Consider the following 18,771-nt stretch of genomic DNA (forward strand, 5'->3'; position numbering starts at 1 on the left):
CTTCCTGGTGCCACACAAGGGGCTTCCTCTGTGGAGGTGGAAACATGGTTAAGTGTAGCAGCCCAAGTGGGCATAAGTTCACTGCATCTCCACTCCACACTGGCTGGCTTTGGACAAAACCTTTGAGTTTTGGATGAGCTGGGGGCTTTCATTGTTAGAGGATGAAGGGTGTCTCTTCTTGGGCAGAAAGCCTTGTGATGGGGCCAGGGGTGGGTCGTGTCTGTTGGCTGAAGGTCTCCTTAGGAGGAATACATCAGTTTCATTATTCAGGTCACTACTGACAAAGTCCCAGACATCTCCAACTCCAACTGAGGGCGCCTAGAGCTATAATTAAAAGACCAGATATAGGAATAGAGACAACATGATAGAGTCATGTGGGCATAAGTGTTACGGCCACACAGACATGAATTTGATTAGATCTCCAATTGTACAACTTTAAACTCTAAAACTTTTGGACAAGTCACTTAAACTATCTGATTTCTACTTCCTTAGCTTTAAAATGGGAAAAATAACTACTATTTTTGAAGTGATTCCTGTGCTCTACAACCCAGTGGGACAGGTAACATTATTATTGATGGCACCCATAAAATTGCCTTAAGTATTATATAATTTATATAAAAGCACCTGCCAGGTAGTGTCTGGCACACAGTAGGTACTCAAAAACTATTGGTTTCTTCTGCCCCTACCATATCCTTTACTTAGGCCAAAATAGTTCTGCTCCCTGATGGAGACACCTTTAAGCAAAGAGGCGTCTAAGGTGTTATTTCCTGGTCGTCTTCCCCAATAGAATATTGGTTGATTTCCGGGGAGCTGTTTTTTTTTTTTTTTTGTCCCCTCCCTCAAACCCAGTATTTTACTTACTGCTGTTTTTCTTGGTGCTTGGAGAGGAGATGAGACAAACAGGCAGGACTTTTCTGGCTTTGGTCACCCTGGAAGAGGAGACTCAGTTCTTTTCAAGGGCTTTGTGACAGCAGTGTACCCCCACAGGCCTTCTGGGGGAGCATTAGGGGAAACCAGCCCTTTTCATGCTCGGGATGCCCGGGAATGGGTTGGCAGTGCAGAAGGCAGTTTTCATCTTGGACAGGTTCCACGTCAGTCTATTAATTCCCTGGGTCTTTAGTTTGACTGCTCCGACAGGAATTGGGCACCACAGCCCTGAGCAAAGAATGGCAGGACAGCTCAGAAAGCCAAGGTCACCAGCTCCAGTCCAGGAATGTACCAAAGGCCTTGACTGATGTGTAGGGAAAGTGGAGGTGCTGGCTCTGGTGGCCCAACTTTCTGCAAATATTTCTGCTGTGCTTCCTAGGCACCGTCCCCACCCACCCCAGACTAACCAGTTAGCTTAATTACAGTAGCAAGGTAGGGACAAGGTGGAGGGACACCGTCTTCTGGGGAGGGACCACAGAGATGTTGAGTCCACCAGGCAACCAAGATTAGACTAGTATAATTTTGGCTGCTGCCCTCAAAGTTTTGAGATCCAGAGTCTGAGCACATTTCTTATATTTCCAACTCTACCTCATTTGTTACGGCTAGATTCAGAGTTTTCTGGAAGCCATTAGGGGACCCCCAAAGAGATCTTAAATGAACCTGCGTTCATCTAAACGTCAGACACATTAGCACGCAACCACTATAGAAAGCATAGAAATAGAAAGCAGGTCACATTATTCTAAATTGTCTCTTCTATATACAGTTTATGTAGTTTATATAGAATCTGCATGGTTTCTGGGAATGAATTTATGCTTACACATATCCACTCATATCTCTAAAAACATACCTACTCTGTGACTTTATAAAGATATTTAGCCTGACATTTCCATTAATCCAAAGATGACTTTGTTAAAATGCTGTCGGGACATGATGGGAAAGCTTTTCTGTCTGTCAGTGATGATCCTATGTGATAACTCATCTTCAGGGGAAGAACCAGGGCCACATACCTCTCTACCTCACTGGGATTTCTTCTGACTGCCTGACTGCACACCTCCCCACTGCAGCAGCATTCTCACATGCATACATACATGCATTCATGGAGCTAAAAATAAATAGCTGCTGATGGGCTGCCAGAGGGTGTCCTCCTTGAACAGCCATCCTGTCTCCTGTTAGTAGGCAAGGCTTAGCTACAGACAGGAATTGAGGGTCCAAGGAGGCCTTAAGCTTAACCCAAAATCTCTAACGCAAGTTACAAAGGATAGGAGTGCCTAAGGATGGAGATAAGAGGACATTAAAGATCTCACTGAGTAAAAATCAGCCCCATGATCGCTGTCTTCCTGGCTTTGTGCCCCAAATCCTAGTGGCAACTTCTGGAAAATTGTTTATTGGCATCAAGGAAAACTATTGTCAGGGAAAGTTGATAATTAGGGTTAATAAAGGAAATGAACCATGTCTCAAGCCATGACTGAAAATAGCTCTCTGCTTTCCTGCCCCCACCCCCTTTCAGGACAGAGGTTATGTAGGTGGGTCTGGGATGCTGTGTAGATTTGGGGAAGGTGATCTATGTGTATGTATGTGATTTTGTCAGATCTTCCAAACTGCAAGAATTCTTCCCACCTCCATCACTCCACCAATCAATAAATCCTTTGTCATGCTGAGGTGTGGCATGTCTTCTGCTGAAAACCTCAGATTCAGATGCAACACACTGAGACACGTACACGTACACACACACACACACACACACACACACACACAGTCACCCTCACGAAACAAGTTCCATTCAAATTGGTTTAAAAATAGCACTAATACATCTGAGCTCATTTTTAGGGACATTATTTTAAGAAGAGGAAAAAAGATCCTGTGGTCTTTGAGAGGGGGAGAAGGGTAAACCGTCATCTAGTCTTAAAAAGTTCCGATAATGTCACCAGAATCAGTATTTGCAGTCTTTGTTGAATTTTCTCCTCCTTTACCATTCAACAAAAGTTGTTTATTTGCTAAATACTCTGCCATCTGGATATTTATAGAGGTGGTTTTCCTTTTTAAGGTGGTGAGGAGAGGGAAAAGCTGCAGCAGTAAGCCCTGTCCCCTGTCCCTGGCCTCTGCCCAGCCCCTTCCACTGACTCCCTGGAGGCAGGTGGATTTATGAATCAATTACCACCTCCCCCTGCCCCTCAGAGGGCAGCCCCTAAACGCTGCTGGCCATTTGCAAAGAGGTGTGTGTGTGTGTGTGTGTGTGTGTATTTAATTGCAGGTTTATTTGTTCCAGCTTTGGGAGTCTGTCTGTCTGTAACTCGGATTAATACTCCCCTGGAAGCTGTAGCTGGCTGATTCCGTGGGAGACCGAGCAGGATGCGTGGGCCCAGGAAACAGAAGAGGGAAAAGGAGGGAGGGAGAAAAAGGGAGCAGGGGAGAGAGCGCGAGCTGTAGAATCTGTTGTTTGCGTCACTAGAGGAGTCGGGGCTATCAGTCCGACAAACACAGAATTAATCCGAGTTATAGCCATAGCTGTCTCTGCTACAGTGGCCAGTTGTGAAAGGGGGGGGGGGGAGGACGCTCGAGCAAATCTCTGCGAGCCTGGTGTGCACTGGGGAGGCGGAGGGCGTTTGGGAAGGGGGCTGTCCTGTTGGGCACGCCCCCGGGGGCCCCCCGCACGCCCGGTGCAGAGGAGGCTGCAGCCTCCTCTGCAGCTGCCCAGCCCAAACCTGGGGTGGCAACCGCCTCGGCCGCCTCGCCAGCTCAGTGGCTGCGCTGAATACAAAGCGCTGTCTCTGAGCAGAAGCCTTTTCCCAGCTGAACCAGACCCACCAAAGAGGAGAATCTGCACGTGACGTCAGTAGCTGATGACTGACGCAGGCTGGCAAAGGAGACTCAAGGCGGCTGCTCTGCGCTGCCTTCATGAGTCTATTTTCTCCAGCCCCCTCGTAGTGAAATTACTAGAACGCAAAACACACACATATGTAGCTTTCAAAATATACATTTCCAAAGGCGGTGTGTTGCAAACAGCGCGATTCTGCAAAGCATGGGTGGGAAACGTGGGAAGGGTACAGAAGATTTTTCCCTCCTTCGTTCGGGAATCTCCATCGTGGATAGCATTAGACTCGAGCTTACTTGGGCAGCTCCTCTGGAAAAGGGGCCTAAGCACTCCCCTCTGCCCCAGCATGTAGAGAATCTGGTTAATGGAGACTTGCAGCTCCGAAAGAATGCAACCATTCCACAGTCTTCTACCCAGGGAGATTGCGAGGAGCTTGCAACAGGCAGAGGCAGACAGGAGTTAATGGGAGGGAGGGAGAATATAAGAAATATCTGGGTATTTTTCTGCTTTCAAAAACATCATCTGCAGTAATGCAAGTGAGTCTGGTGGTGCAGAAAAAAGTGGGGAGGGGCGCTTAATGCACATTTAATGTTTTGGACGTAACATTCCAGTGAAATGCCTTTGTGTGTGCAGGTTTTTTCAGTACTTGCTAAAAATAGCATCAGGGTTTGATCGTGTTCCAGAAATAGACCGAGGGCTGCACTGGGATAAAAAGCCAGCGCGGGTGGAAGAAAACCTGGACATCACCGCATCCCCCCCTCCCCACTATGTCTGGAAATTAATTGTTGGATTTTTCCTCTCTTCCCTTGTCTCCCTCTCTCTTTCCACTTTCTCTTCCCTCCCCCTATGTTTCTCTTTCTCTCTCTTAAGGAGTTCCCATTTGGGTAAGTAATATTATGTCATGTGCATGCCGCAGACTGTGAGTATGAACCGAGGCTTACTTTGTGCATGCTCTGATGTTCTTTTTGGCTGCCTTTTTACCCCTTTCTAAAGAGGAGGTGGAACTGAGTGGGGGGTGAGGGGGTATACCTGTGTGTTTGCATAATGAATTTTGGGCTGCATGCAAAGAAACTGAAAGGGGAAATTCTTGCAGAGCTGGGAATCACCCAGACGAATCTCTGAATCAATAGCTGCTGCAACTCTCTTTCTCTTTATGGGTCGGCGCTGTTGAGTCCAATTCTCTCGACTGCCCCCCTCCTCTCCCCATTTTCTCTGTCTTAAAGGTGCCCAGATACGATTTAATGGGCCATCTCTCTGCTAGATTAATGGAGACAATGCGATAAAGATTAAAATTGCATGGATAGGGCTGGGAGGTAAAGGGGGCGGGGGAAATCCCTATTTCTTTGACAAACTTCCCTGTGCGCTCCGGTCCGGGAGCCAGAGGATCACGACCCTGGTCGGCTGGCCCAGGGCGCGGTAGCTGTCCATGGACAGCAGGTGCTGAAAATTCTGTGGTTCTCAGCGAGTTCAGCTCCGAGCGCCAGGGGGCGGAGTTGGCGCCAACTGCGGATAGCCCCGCCCTGGATGCAGAAGGAGGATATGGAGAGGAGGGGGTTAAGGATGTTCAAAGGGGATAGTCGTGACTTTGGTGAGAGCTTTGGGGAATAGGAGGGGTGAGTGGGAAGGGAAGGAAAAAAATATTAAGGAGGGGGAGCAAAGAGTTAGATTCGAGGATGAGCCAAGGCCCAGTGCTTCAGGAACCGAGAGTCGGTGCCTCACTGGGTTTCTCCGCAGAGGCCAGACACTATCTGGGTCTCCATTCCCAGGCTCCTGCATCTTCCCGCCAGTGGGTTTGAAAGATTTCTCTCCGATGATTGTGACTCTCAAAATAAGAGGCTATAGGTTGCTTTATTTGGACTCTCGTCCCCTCCCACTTCATGCCCCCCACGCTCCCACATTCTGCAATTCTTGTGCGGCGTGTAAGGATGTGTCTGTGCATTATGGCCTTTTCTTACTATTCCCCCTTCGCGTCCTAGCCATAGGAACCCCAAATGAGTTGGTGGAATGAATTAGAAGCCAAGGAACAGGAGTTGCTGGTGCGATGCGCAGAGAATCCAGGCTTGGAACATCGCACGGCTCCTTAAAACCAAAAGCCAAAGGGTTTCTGAAAACCAGCTCTAAGAGAAACTGGGATGGGGAGTGTTCTGCTTCTAGTTGACAAATGTTATTGAGACCATCAACTCCCTGGGATTATGGGCTCAACCTAGAGTGAGGTTCATTGCAATCAGCTCCAGTCTTTGTCCAAACCTGTAGCCAGACAGGTGAGGAGGGAGGAAGGTTATTAGAGGCCAGAGGGGGGATAAATATCACGCGCACATAAAGACATTTATATTAGTTAACTCCTCGTAGAGGAATAATAAAAATCCACCCTCAAACTGACCCACAAGGTTGGGCTGTAGGTGGTGGGTGAAATGAAGCAATTTGCCAATCTGCAGTAAGCTTACGTGCATGCAGGGATGTTTTCTATGTAATTAAAAAGAAAAAACCCAGGATGGTGAGATAAGTATCTGAGGGGGCCAGACTTCAGGCGAGAAAGAAGAACCCAGGTACTTTATGCTCCCTCTGCCCCATCCTAATCCAGCAACAGCCTCTGGCTTTAGTGACCTGATCCCCAGGCAGGACAGCTAAGGCGCAGCCCTTGGGGGTGGGGAGGAGGGAAGAGGGAGGGTCAAAATATTTTTAGCTCAGAAGCAGTCCTTCTCTGGGAAGATTCCCCTGGCTAAGACTGAGTATTTCTCAACTCATAATAGTAACGGGCTGTTACTGATGTAGAGAATAACACAAATAACGCTGCATCCCACACTTTGTCTTGACAATTCAGTTCAAACCAAAGCTGCTTGCAGCCTCTCGGCCCACCCCTCAGCCTTCTCGTCATTCATTCGGACCTACTCCTTCCCTTCCCAAGCCTCGCCCCTCTCAGCCTCGCAAATTGCTCGGTTGTGTTTACAAATTTTGCCACATTTGCACAGGAAATAGCTGAGGTTGGGGTAGGGGGAGCGTCGGGCCAGGAGAGACGGTAGCACAATAAAGTACTTGCAACACGTGGAACGGGGGCGGGGGGGGGGGTCCAAGAGTCATGAGGGGGTGAGAGGAGAACGCCCCATGACCTCGTTTTCCCCCGTTCCCCCTCCCCCATCGCTTGACACAATGCACAAGTTTACCCCTGAACTGGAACCTATTAAATAATTCAATGGTAGCGGTGTAATTTTGGTTGGAACCAGCACGGATTCCCAAGTCGTGACTGCAAAAAGTGAGTAATGCGCGCTGGCTGCGTCATGGCTCTAGTCACAGTTCATTCCGAACTGAGAAGGAATCGTGACTTCGCCTGGAGACGTCCCCTACATGGGAGACGGGGGGAGGGGGGGCACCAAGCGGGGGAGGGGGGGTTGGGGGGAAAGACCTATCCAATGAAAACCGTTGCCAGAGGTACATTTGAACTCCGCCGCTCGCTGCCTCGCTCTCCCCTAGCTGCCGGGTGCACCTCTCTCCCCCACCCGGCCGGCGCGCTCGCTGGCGCGCACGCTCGCTCAGCCTGCGACCCGACGAGTCCTCAACAAGTTGGAGCAAGGCAGTAACGCAAGGGTTAAACTCGGAAAGCCGCAATTACCAAGATCGTGACCCTCCCACACAGTACAGTAACTTATATACTCACCTGGAAGCGCCCGCTTTGCCGCTGGGCAAATACCCGTGGGGGCGGGGAGGGGCGCCAGAGGAGCGGGCCCGTTGGAGATGGGCTCCTTCAAGCTGGCTGCAGTGTGGACTGGACCAGCACGCTCCTGGGACCTCCGGACCGAGGTAAGGAGAAGGGAGATGGTGTACTGGTCGGCCGGTGGTCGGTAGGCTCACTGGTCGGCTGAGCAGAACTTTTTTCCCAGTTGCCCAGCGCCGCAACCGCTGCAGGTGCGGCCTGTGGAGCCCCCTCTGGCGAGGCGGGCGGGCCGACGCTTGGAGGGTTTGTGCGTGCGTCCGTCGGTCGCTGAGAGGAGGGGAGGCGGTGGGAGGGTGGGTGGGTCGCAGAGCTGAAGCAGGGTGACGGATGGGCGGAGGGGGTGGGTCGACAATGACTTGGAGACAGCGACTACTTCGTCTGGCTACGTTTTCTCCGGGCGTGCTGAGGAAGAGTGTGTGTGTGCGCCCGCGCCTGCCCGCACGTCGATTCCAGGGTTGCAAAGAACAGATATGGCAACTCCCCCCCCCCGCCCCCAAGTTCTTGGAATGTTTGCAACATCACACCCTGGCTGTGTTTTTCCCCACAGGGGGATTACCGCTGGGGAGGGAGATGGTCAGAACGTTCCTTTGCCCACACCGTTCTCCAACACTGATGTGGTGGGGGGGGCAGGGAGGGCATGGCTGGGGAGGCCATTGGAAGGGTGACTGCCTGGGAAATAGGAGGGCAACCCCTCAAAGTTTAAATGGATAGGATGGCAGAAGGGGCCTAGAGGGAGAGAGGGAGGAGGGAAGGAAGGTGAACGAAGGAAAGAGATTTATTTCTCGCCTTCTTCCACCCAGGTCTCCCTTCTCCCTCTGCTTCCGCCTGCAGATGTTGGAGTCTTCCGTCGCTGTACCAGGCGGTCAGCGAGGGGCTTGCGCCTTGTTGTCCGCCCCAACATTCTGCAGAATGGGTAGGGAGTGGGGGGAGGGCTGCAGCAATGAAAGGGCACCTGAGGCGAGTTGGGCCATTAGACACCCAATATCTAGACAAGTTTGGAGGAAGGTGTGGAGGGAGGAGTCTCACCCTTCCTATGTGAGCATTCAGAACTTTTTTTTGGTGGGGGGGGGGGATTGAGATATTCACATATTTCTAGAAATAGGGCGACTAGCATTGACTTTGGGTATATTTTATGTTCATCTTTGCCTGTTATTTTCTGTCCGAATCTTCTGGCTTGGGTCCCGCTGGGAGAGGTCGCTCTCTTAAACCCCGCTTGCCCAATATCTCGCACCCCTCTCCTCGCCTGGGCTGGAATAGGGGTCCTGGCCAGCTTTTTTTTTTTTTTTTTTTTTCCCAACAACAGTATTTTAACGTGTTCCAGTCTGGGTTTTGTTGAATAATTAGAAATGGAAATATTTTTTTCCTCCCTCCCCCTTCTGAAAAAAAAAAAAAAAAGAGGGGGAGAGAGAGAGAGAGAGAGAGAGAGAGAGAGAGAGAAAAAATGTGAGCTTTCTCCTGATTGGTGGGTGACGATTTTAGTCCGCACCAATGAGCTGGCGGCCTCGTCTGTATTTATTTAGTGCTCTGGGGGAGTTTTTCTCTTTACGCAGCGCCTGTAGTCACGGCTGGAACCTCGGCTGGGGGACTAGGAAGGACAAGAGGGGTTTTAGGGGAAATCCGAACTGTACCTGTTCAGAGATCCGCGACCTTGCAGCCAGGGCTGGCGGAGCTCTGATAGTGGAATGGGGAATATAGGACAGATAGGCGGGGAGGCTCGGGGTGCTGGGGCTACGCGAGAGAGGTGGAGGCTGGGCGGCGGGATTCCTAGTTCCCCTCGGCGCTCCTCGCCCTCCGCACACCTCGCTCGAGGCTGAGCGGGCTGAGTTGGGGGATCGCGGACGGTGTGGAGAAATGCAGGGTTGGGTCCAGGGCTCGAGGAGGGGCGGGAGAGGGCGGGCGGCGCGCGGGGTGGGAAGCCTGAGCCGCGTTGGAGCGCGTTGGGGAGACCCAGCCTGCTTAGCTCCGAGGTTCGGAGACATCCTGGGCAGAAGGCGGCGGCGGCGGCGGCGGCGGACCGAAGAATCCGGCAGACTCTGCCCTTCGCGAATCTTTTTGCGGTCTGGGCTTGCTGTACATAACTCAATAGCCGGAAGCCCTTACCCCAAAAAGCATTCGCGGAGGGCTCACTCGTCGAGAAGATGGCCAGCGATTGCCGAAGCTTACACCTTCCCGAAGAGGCTCGGTCGAGCCTTTCCCATCCCTGGCCCCGTTTTCCACGGAAGAATTCATCCTTTCCTTCCCGTCCTTCCCGCGCTCGCCGAGGCTTTGGTCACCCGCCTGTCCTCTGCGCGGGTCCCCCACCCCCAACTTTTAATCGACTTTGTATCACCGGGGGAATTGGAGCAGGCGATGTGCGTGTGTTTTCGGAGAAGTGGGAAGAAGCTAAAATACAATAAAAGTTTACAGAAGTTGTGTCTTCCCCCCAACCCCCGCCCACCCCCGCAATAACCCCATTCACCCGCTTCACAAAAACAATCTGGTCTTAGGGCTAAGTCAGTACCTGGAATATGAATCAGTTGAGGACATTTTCTGGTCATTTTTGACCCTAATGATACAGCTCTGCAGTATGGGGGTGGGGAAGCCCTTGAGGGAGGGGCGGGAGGCCCTCAGCATCCTCTGTCCTAGCGCAGGGGACCTGGAGGTGAGGCGAGCCGCGGTGAATTGGGTGGCTCCGAAAACAGGGAAAACACCCAGGCACCGCCCGCTCCCCTGAGTCCCTTTTTACCCCTTGCACATACTTCCAACCCAATTTGGGGCGTTTTGCAGCCTCCGGTACCCCTCATCTCGTCTTTTTCTAAACTAAGTAGCACAGAAGTGGGTAAAACGGGTGAAAACTGGGGAAACCCCCGCAGAGAAGGAGCTTTTGAGAGATGCAGTTGTACCCGACTCAGCAGCTTAGCAGTAGCAGCAGCCCCATCCTGGCCTCTCCAGGCACCCCGTCCTGGGGAGGAGGGCAAAGCTGCAGGGTTGGGGATTGTCTGTGGGTCTCCCTCCTCCCCTTCCACTCATTGCAGTTGTGACCACTTTGGTTCCAAGTGACACAAATTAGGCCTTCGCCATGCTCTGCGCTCCGTGCCCTTTGCCAGCTAGAAACATTGCTAGACGCCCTTAGGGACTGGTCCAGATGGACACCCAGACACACACGGGTGTATTCGGGGATGGACACAGATAGAGGATGCATCTCACGATATGAGAGTCCGAGACCCGAGGGCTGCGAAGCTACCCGTTTTAGGGGAGGGCCTGAGTTCTCCCCGCACCCCAACCACCGCTCTTCCAGCAAACTAAACGCCCACCATCATTCTCCTCTCGGTTAGCTGAGCACCCAGACTCTACCTCCTTCCGAGTAAGAAAAGGGCCACGGAGGCTGAGAGTGCTGGACAGAGTCAATCTTTCTAGCTCAGCTTGCGGAAAGGCACCCAAGGCGAGGACTCCAAGCTCTAGGGCTAAATCAGAGCCCCTCTCCCCTGATAAAGGAGATTTCCCCTCCTAGATTGCGTATTTTGAAAGAGTAAAAGGGTCTCGAAGACTTGCAAAGGAGATGGAGCAGAAGAAAAAGCTCTGGGGGGTGTTCCTTCCGCCTCTCACCTGGGGCCGTCTGTGGAGCGATAGCTTCGGCGAGGGAGAGGCGGAAGAGCCACGTTCGATTAAAAATAGCTTCACCTTGTGTCCCTCAGCTTCTCTTTTGTCTTTTGCTTCATACACTCCCCTCCTTTCCCCAGCCAGGAAAAAAAAAAAAAAAAAAAAAACCCTCCTCTCTCTAAAGCCTGATCCTCCACCAGATTTGGGAGAGAGGTGACTTAAGAGAAGTGAACTTGCACAGACGGTGTTGAGCAACTGCAGCGCAGGCAGCTGGGGGTTACTGTGTCCCTAGTCCCCTTCCTTCTCCTACAGAGGCTAGGTTTGGGGCTAGGGCTCCAGAGCCCAGGAGCACCGGGCCGAAGCCGGCGTCGTGCACGCCTGAGCGAGTCCTCGCCTCTGCTCAGCCAGACAACTGTTGCTTCCTCGAAGAAGCTCCTGCTACTGCAGCACAGCTGCTGGGGCGGCTGCACGCCGGGGCTACGGCTGCCCACTTTTAATCTGGGTTGGGGGGCTTGCCGAGAGGGGTGTCTCATTCCAGGCGGGATGGAATAAAGGACCCCCTCCCCTTCTCCTTCACAATAAGTGAAAACCTGTGGCTTTCTTTTTGTGCGTCTTTCCCTCCCTGTAGGACGGTTAAGCCAGCCTAAGACCAGTGGGAGTTGATCTCCCCCTTTCTCCCCACTTTGCCTTTGCCGAGGAAGGAGGGCAAGGGTAGGGGGAGATCTTTTTGAACCCTCAAACTGTTCATGCACACCCCTCTTGAAAATAGCTGCATCACCTAGTAAGACAGGGACCTGATGGAAACTTTCAGGCACTTGCATCTGATGCCCACCCTTTGAGCCCCTGTAGGGAAGGGAGGAACAGCTAGAGACCCTTCCTCTCCCCAATCTCCTTCTCCCTGGGAAGGAAGAAGTTGCTGGGGGAATTTGGTCCCTCCAGCCCATTAACTAGCTTAGCTTTTGCTTGTATTAGAAAATCAAGACCAGGGGTTGCCTCTGGAGCTAAGGAAAGGGTGAAGGTACCACGGAACCCCCTCCCCACCTCCAGCCCTCTAGTGGTTGGGCCAGGCCAGGGAGTTCTGCATGCTCTCACCCTCCAGCTCGCTTTTGGCTGCTCTGCATCTGCGCTGCTCCCCCTCTGCCTCTCCTGCCCTGCCCGTAGCTAGAGCCAGGTTTCCTCCCTTTATCGGCTTTTTTTGCCCCCTCTATCCTCTTTCCAAGACCTGTGGTTGCTTTGAGTCTTTCTGCCTTAACTGCCTTAGGCTTGAGGCAAAGGAAGGGATTGAGTCAAAGGTTTTGGGCACATTTACTGCAATCCCAGACCAGGACCCTCTTTTCTATTCCAGACACTTCTCAAACTAGGGGACTTTGTGGGCACCTCTGAAAAGCTCTCCTCTTGCATCAGCACCCCTATCTTGCAGCTCTTGGCCCAGACATGCCCTTCTGCCCTCTTTCTTCCCTCCAGCCTCCACACTACTTGATTTTTTGTGAAATGTCCCAGCCCCCAAGCTCTCTCATCCTCTTCCTGAGCCAGCAGAGTAGACTTACTCATCTATTTGCCCTTCCAGGTGGTCCAACCTGTCCTGACGGATGGAGGTCTGCATGAGGGGTAGCCACTGGAAAAGGGGTTCTCAGAGACCACAGGAGTGGAAGGGTCTGGACAAATGAGCTCTGGAGTCCCAGGTAAGTACAGATGCCTCAGCTCACTGCCACTTGGCTTAGGCAGGCCCAAAGGGCCTCCATATATACTCCCCACTCAGTGAAGGGGCACAGGGAAGTCAGGGAGGGGCTGTACTCAATGGCTTAGCTTTTGGCAAAGAAGGGCACCCACCATAGAGGTCTAAGGGAAGGACACAGTACCCCGTGAGGCAAGTCCCCTTCTTGTCTTGTTCCCTAGAAGAAGGACTTGACTCTTGGTGTGTGGAGGTTACCTAGCCCTTAGTATTGAGAGGCACAGGCCTTACTCAGTGAGGCTCACAGTTCCCTCTCCACCTTTACTTCCTGTGCTATTTCAGGCTTCTCAGGGGCACAGGAGAGGTGCAGAGTTGAAGGGTCATTTGCTGAGCTCAGTTTCTTGGAGGAAACTAAAGCATTGTGTTATGTTTCCTTAACTGAAGTTCAGCATAGGACATACATGAGAAGTTTTAGGTTATGGTTTTTTTCTTTGAAGGGTAGGCATTAATCTCTAAATAAATTTACTTTTTCTATTAACCAGCAAAATTCTTTGCTGCTACAGAGCTTTTGTTTAGCTGCCTTTCTGAGCTTCAGTGTCATATTGTGATTCTTATTGGGGAATTCAGTGCAGAGCTTGGCAGAGAATTTTGAAACCGGAAGGCTGTAAGTTTTGTGAGGAAAGGAGAAACTGAGCAACCTGGCTAATCTTTGGATGTTAAGTGAGTAAAATGTGGGAAGCTGTTAGGAATCTTAGAGGGAAACTTGAGGCTCATGGCAGAACAGAAGCGCATTACATGGAAGACTTCAGATCATTACAAAACAGACCTATTCGTTCTATTAATTAAATGACTGCTACGTGGGTTTTGTGACATGTTTACATTTTGAGGGTGGAATTCAAATAATAAATAAATTGACAGGAAATGCTTCATAATCCCATCACATAAAGTGAAGGCAAAGTCTTCAAATCATTGGCTGAACTATCTTTTTTAAAATTCCCCTTTTGAATCTAAGGATCTGAAGTTTGCAGCATCTGTCTTAGACTGGCAATAGGGTTGTCATTTATTCCACGAGATTAACATCTCTCCCATCTCCCCTCTAACCGATATTTCAATTGCGTTGTAGAGCAATCTAGGAAAATGACATGAGGGTTGGGTGATTTTTTGTTTGTTTGTTTTTTGGCTGAAGGGTAACCTCTTCTGATCACGTTTGAAAAATCTGTTGATGGGTTAAACCTCAAACTTAGATATCATACGTAGTATGCGAAAGCTGGGAAGAGCTATGGAGAATATATAGACCGATACCTTTGTTTTATAAAACAAGAAACAAAGGTTCAGAGAGGTTACGTGATTTTACCAAGGTCACACAGTTGGAACTTGAACCCAGGTTGTTTCTTGTCTACTCTGGGTTCTTTCTGTTTCACTAAATATTTTCTATCACTACCAAATAATATGGATAATCGATAAAGACAATCTAGGGCATTGTAACAGATTTCCTTCCAGAACATGTTGCATTTGGGATGCCAGAGTTCAAAGAAGAGTTTACCAAAAGTTTTTTTCTGCTGTCAGTTAGCATTCTGGAAGTATCTCTATGTTTAGAACAGCTCTCGTCCTCGGCTGATGACTCGGCCCAGACCTCAACTCCTCTTTGTTGGCCTCAGTTTGCTGAGGGAGTCACCAGCACAAGAAATTTGCTGTGTCACAGAATCAGAGAATCGGTCTTTTTCAAAAATCTCTCCTGGGATGAAGCAGCGCCCTGAGGACTAAGCCCCTCTCCCTATTTCTCCCTTCTGGGTGGCAGTTTGAGTTTCATCCTTCTTGCCTGCTGTGCTTGATTGTGAACTCTTTAGGAGGGTAGTAAGGCCTGCCCTGAATTCTCTCAGGTTCTCCTAATTACTTTACAAGCAAGGAAGGCCCTTCAAAAGGAGCTTTCAAAGCAGGAAGGGAATCTGTTTGATTCCTGTCCCTCGGATATCTTTTAGAATGCTGCAGGTCACCTGCTCATAGGACAACTGCTTGGCCTGGTCAATTTTAAGTTTAAGATTTACTGCCACCACTTATATCTAACTTCACTATTTCAGCTTTATATATGTCCATCAATAACAGCCATTTCAATGCCATATTAATCATTTCTTCAGCACATAGGAATGGTAGCCATGCAGTGTATTCTATCACAAATAAATCATTCTGGTGGCCATTTTCATAGACTGTCCCCCCTCTTTGCTCCCCTGCCTTCCCTTTGGGACCTGCACTAGCTGGCAGCTTCTAGCTAGGAAATAAAGAGCATTTCTCTGCTTTAAAAGTAATGGATTTGGAGGAAGAAAAACGAAATGGAGTGAAAGATGGAATTAGGTTAAAAAGCAAAACGAAACTAACTGGCAGTGGAAAGAGTTAAAGAGCTAATTCTATCTGGTCCTGACTACTTAGGCTCTTGACCTTGAAGTTATAGCCTTTCTAGGCCTCAGTTTCTCCATCTGTAATATTAGGTACTTTATTGCTCAGACCTCTTCAACCATTCATTTATTCAACAAATGTTGATTGTTTTTTCAACAAATGTTTATGGAGTCCCTACTGTGTATCAGGCCTTATTCTAGGCACTGGAGATATAAATAAAATGATTCTCCCTTTGATAACCTAATGAAGCTCTGGGACTTCTTCCCAGAAAAACAAAACAAAAAAAGGAAAAAAACCCACAAGTATTTTATAAACAACTTCTGGGAGTTCATGACCACCCTAGGCTCGTGGACCCCAAATTAAAATTTTTCATCTAGTTCGTTTCTAACACCTACATTTTACAGTATTTAAGTTTGAAGCTTAGGTTACACTGTCAAATCTTGATTTTTATCTGCTCTTTATTATTTTTTTTCCTAGTAGCATTCTGTTACATTTTTATTGTACATTTTGGTCCCATTTTTTTGGAGAACAAATATTTGGAACTTAGTTAATACATAGCAAATGACTAGAATAAATGTTGAACAGAAAACGAGTAGCTGAAGGGCAAGGCAGGCATGAGCTGAGGGACAAAAGCAAATGAGAAGTTTTAATGACCCAGCCTAGTCAGGTCCTGCAGAATTTCCAAGAGATAATCTGTCTTTTAGGCTAAGTGTTCTTGGCAAAGTCTGGTGATTCAGCTGAGGGAAGAGAGGTTTGTGTTGGAGCTGCACAGTGTAAGGTCTCAATGTCTCAATGTCAAGGCTCATAGCAAAGATGGGTTTCCTTCTGTGTTTTTGACCACCAGGGAAAAGCACAGCTAGACGGGACAGGGATTGCTTGAGACGGAAAGGAACGGTGCATTTGTTGGATTGTTGGGTTGGTAGACTGGCCCAGTTGGGTTGGCCTTGGTGGGTTGGTAGACAGTTTCTATGAAGCACAGCAGGGGGCTTTATGGCAGGCAATTCTACTGAGGCCTTCAGCAAAGGAGAAATTGGGAGTTTTTAAGGCCCAAAATGGACATGGGCGTGTGCAAAGGTTTCTTCCTAGTTCCCAGTCTTTCAGAGCCTCTTTCTTCCCTGCCCTCAGGGCTCTCAGAATTCCTTCTTGCCATGAGGGAGGCCTAAGCTTTTTCATTTAGAAAAAAGGACATTTACTGACTGTAGTATTGATCAGGTACTGATGCGAATTTTACATTCAGGGAGAGCTGGGTGCTCTCATTTTAACACTCCCAGGGAGCACAGTCAGTGGAAGTCACTACCAGGAGACTACCCTGAGAATGAAAGGCCCACATTAGGACTTGAACTTGTAAAGACTTTGTGGTAGATTGTAGGAAGATAGGGCGAAGTGTGTGAAGTTCTACTTAAGCAAGAAAGCAGCAGATTGCTACTACTAAGGCTAAAATATAGAAAAATCCATGAAAATACAGGCTGGTCCTTTTCATTTTCTTAATTTCCTCATCTGTAAAATGCGGATAACAGCAACCGTAAGGTTTCAATGAGGATTAAATGAGATTTTTGATGGAAAGCATTTCATACCTAATCAGTGCTCAATAAATGTTAGTTGTTGTTGTTATTATTACTCTTATTATTATTATAGTTTTTTTTTTTTCTGCTTCACGCATATAGCAATGGCATACAAGGCTTAGATCATAACATCAGCAGTCATAGGACCAGAGCTATTTGCTGAGTGACAGATAAAAGATAATCTTTTCTGGAAGCATCTGTCCATTTGCTCCATAGCCTGCCAGTGCCCCCAGGATTACCCGTCCGGGAGCAAATCAGAAGGGCTGATAGGAAAATCTTTTTCTCTACTTTATGCATCCCTACACGAGGATTATCTCTGTAGTTTCATTTCCCTGTAATTTCTTCTTTTCAAGTTCTTTTAAAAATCTATTGAATTTAATCACAATTGTTTTTGCAGATCACTCTATACTTAAACAAACAAACAAACAAACAACAACAACAACAAAACAACATGATCAGGGAGAAAAAGCGATTCACTTAGGATACTTGCCATTTACCTTTTATTTTCAGCTTATATCCAGTCCTAAATTTTCAGAGCTTAGGTGACTCCCACCGAAGAAAGGATAAAGGAAAAATAGAAGGGCAAGAATAGATAACACTATTTGCTGTTATAAATGGTGTTTTCTATTTTTTTCTACATATTTTATATTAGTTCTTTCCTTCTTACAGCTTCACCTTTCACAGTCTTATAAATCTTTTTATCTTTCGTTACCCCCAGAAAAATAAAAAAAAGCAACCATCTTTGCTGTCCTCCCTTTGATCCACTTAACTTGTCCCATCAGGCATTACGTTTTACTTTTAGCTGCAAATTGCAAGGGCGATTATAGGATGAATTTGATGTGATCTCTATTTTTTCTGGGTAACAGTAGGAAAAAAAAAAGGCCAGGGCCATATTTGTACCCCCGAACCTGTCGAGCACATCCAAGGCCATTCCGAAGAGAAAAGAAAAGATGTTTTGTTTGTTTGTTTGTTTGTTTGTTTTATTTAATTTTCATAGAAACTGGAGGCTTCTCCACAGACCTTTCAACATTTTAAGCCAGAGCTTACCCATTGCTCTATTCGGTGACTTTTCTTCTCTTTCTTTCTTTTTTTTTTTTTTTTTTAAATCATCATAAAAAGCTCAGCAACATGTCAGAGGCAGTCAGTACAGTGATCCTTGCCACTTTCCTTTGTAGCCTTCTAAGTGGAATAGAGAAGCAGCATAGTTTGAGGAAGCCGTAAAACCTAATGGCTGAGAGCTGTGGGCTTTGAGGCCAGTGGGACCTAGTTTTATTCCCTACTTCTGCTCTTTTCGGCTGTATGCCTTTGAGCAAGTTCTACCTCTGAATCAGTTTACTCATCTGTAAAATGGAGATATTCAAAGACCTGTTTCATAAGGTTGTTGGGGAGATGAAATGAGATGTCAGTTAACACTCACTACATACTTCAGGCATGTAGTATGGACTCAACCGTTATTGTTAAGATAGGTCCGTGCAGACTCAGGACTACATATAGTCCTGGGCTAGTTGGGAGAATTGAAATAGGAATAAGGAGGCAGAAAGATAAAGTCTCTAGGAGCCATAAACACATATGAGTCTAAAGTCAAGGACTGTCCGGATTAAGATTTTCTAGAGGTTGTGAACTGGGCAGAGGACCAGTCTAGAATTGAACAAATGGACCATGAGGAGAGCTTGCTCAGGGCTTCCTGGCCTCGAAGGAGAGCTGGTCATTCAAACCACAGTGATTTATACCACATCGACCCTTTAATACCTCAGTAGGCAAATTAACTCTCTAAGGGAGTCATGATCCTCAGGGTCAGGTCATCTTTGAGGCCCAGAACTTAGGTTAGTAGGGAAAAAAAAAAAAATCAAGTGCAGAAATAGTTTTACTATTTATTTCAAGATGGAGTGAGAGGGGTTTTTAGTTTTTTGTTTGTTTGTTTGCATATTATTATTATTTTTTGTTTGTTTTAATTAAGGAATCTCCTTCCCTCTTTAAATTTGTGGCAAGAGCATTGAGTTAGGGATGAGGAAAAGAGCAGAAAACCTGCTTGCCAGAGGTGGGGGTTCTATGAACCAAAATGAAATTGTCTGGAAAATTCTATATTTCTCAGCTAGTTAAAAGGCAGTAAGAAAATTGG

The 18,771-nt window shown here is 48.1% G+C and overlaps 1 long non-coding RNA gene across 2 annotated transcripts in view; it reads left to right on the forward strand.

Annotated features, from left to right (window-relative positions):
- The first annotated feature begins 4,589 nt into the window (after nt 1-4,589).
- The window catches only part of LOC107511893, an 84,795-nt gene continuing 70,613 nt past the window's right edge, over nt 4,590-18,771 (forward strand). The window contains exons 1-2 of one of the 2 annotated variants that reach the window (XR_004950964.1): nt 4,590-4,623; nt 12,595-12,709. This is a non-coding gene — a long non-coding RNA (uncharacterized LOC107511893). Of the gene's footprint in view, nt 4,624-7,202; nt 7,535-12,594; nt 12,710-18,771 lie in introns of those variants that run through there. The other variant, XR_001597158.2, reaches the window with a different exon arrangement.

The sequence above is a fragment of the Rousettus aegyptiacus genome, unplaced genomic scaffold (assembly GCF_014176215.1).
Source record: "Rousettus aegyptiacus isolate mRouAeg1 unplaced genomic scaffold, mRouAeg1.p scaffold_m13_p_5, whole genome shotgun sequence".
Classification (NCBI taxonomy): domain Eukaryota; kingdom Metazoa; phylum Chordata; class Mammalia; order Chiroptera; family Pteropodidae; genus Rousettus; species Rousettus aegyptiacus.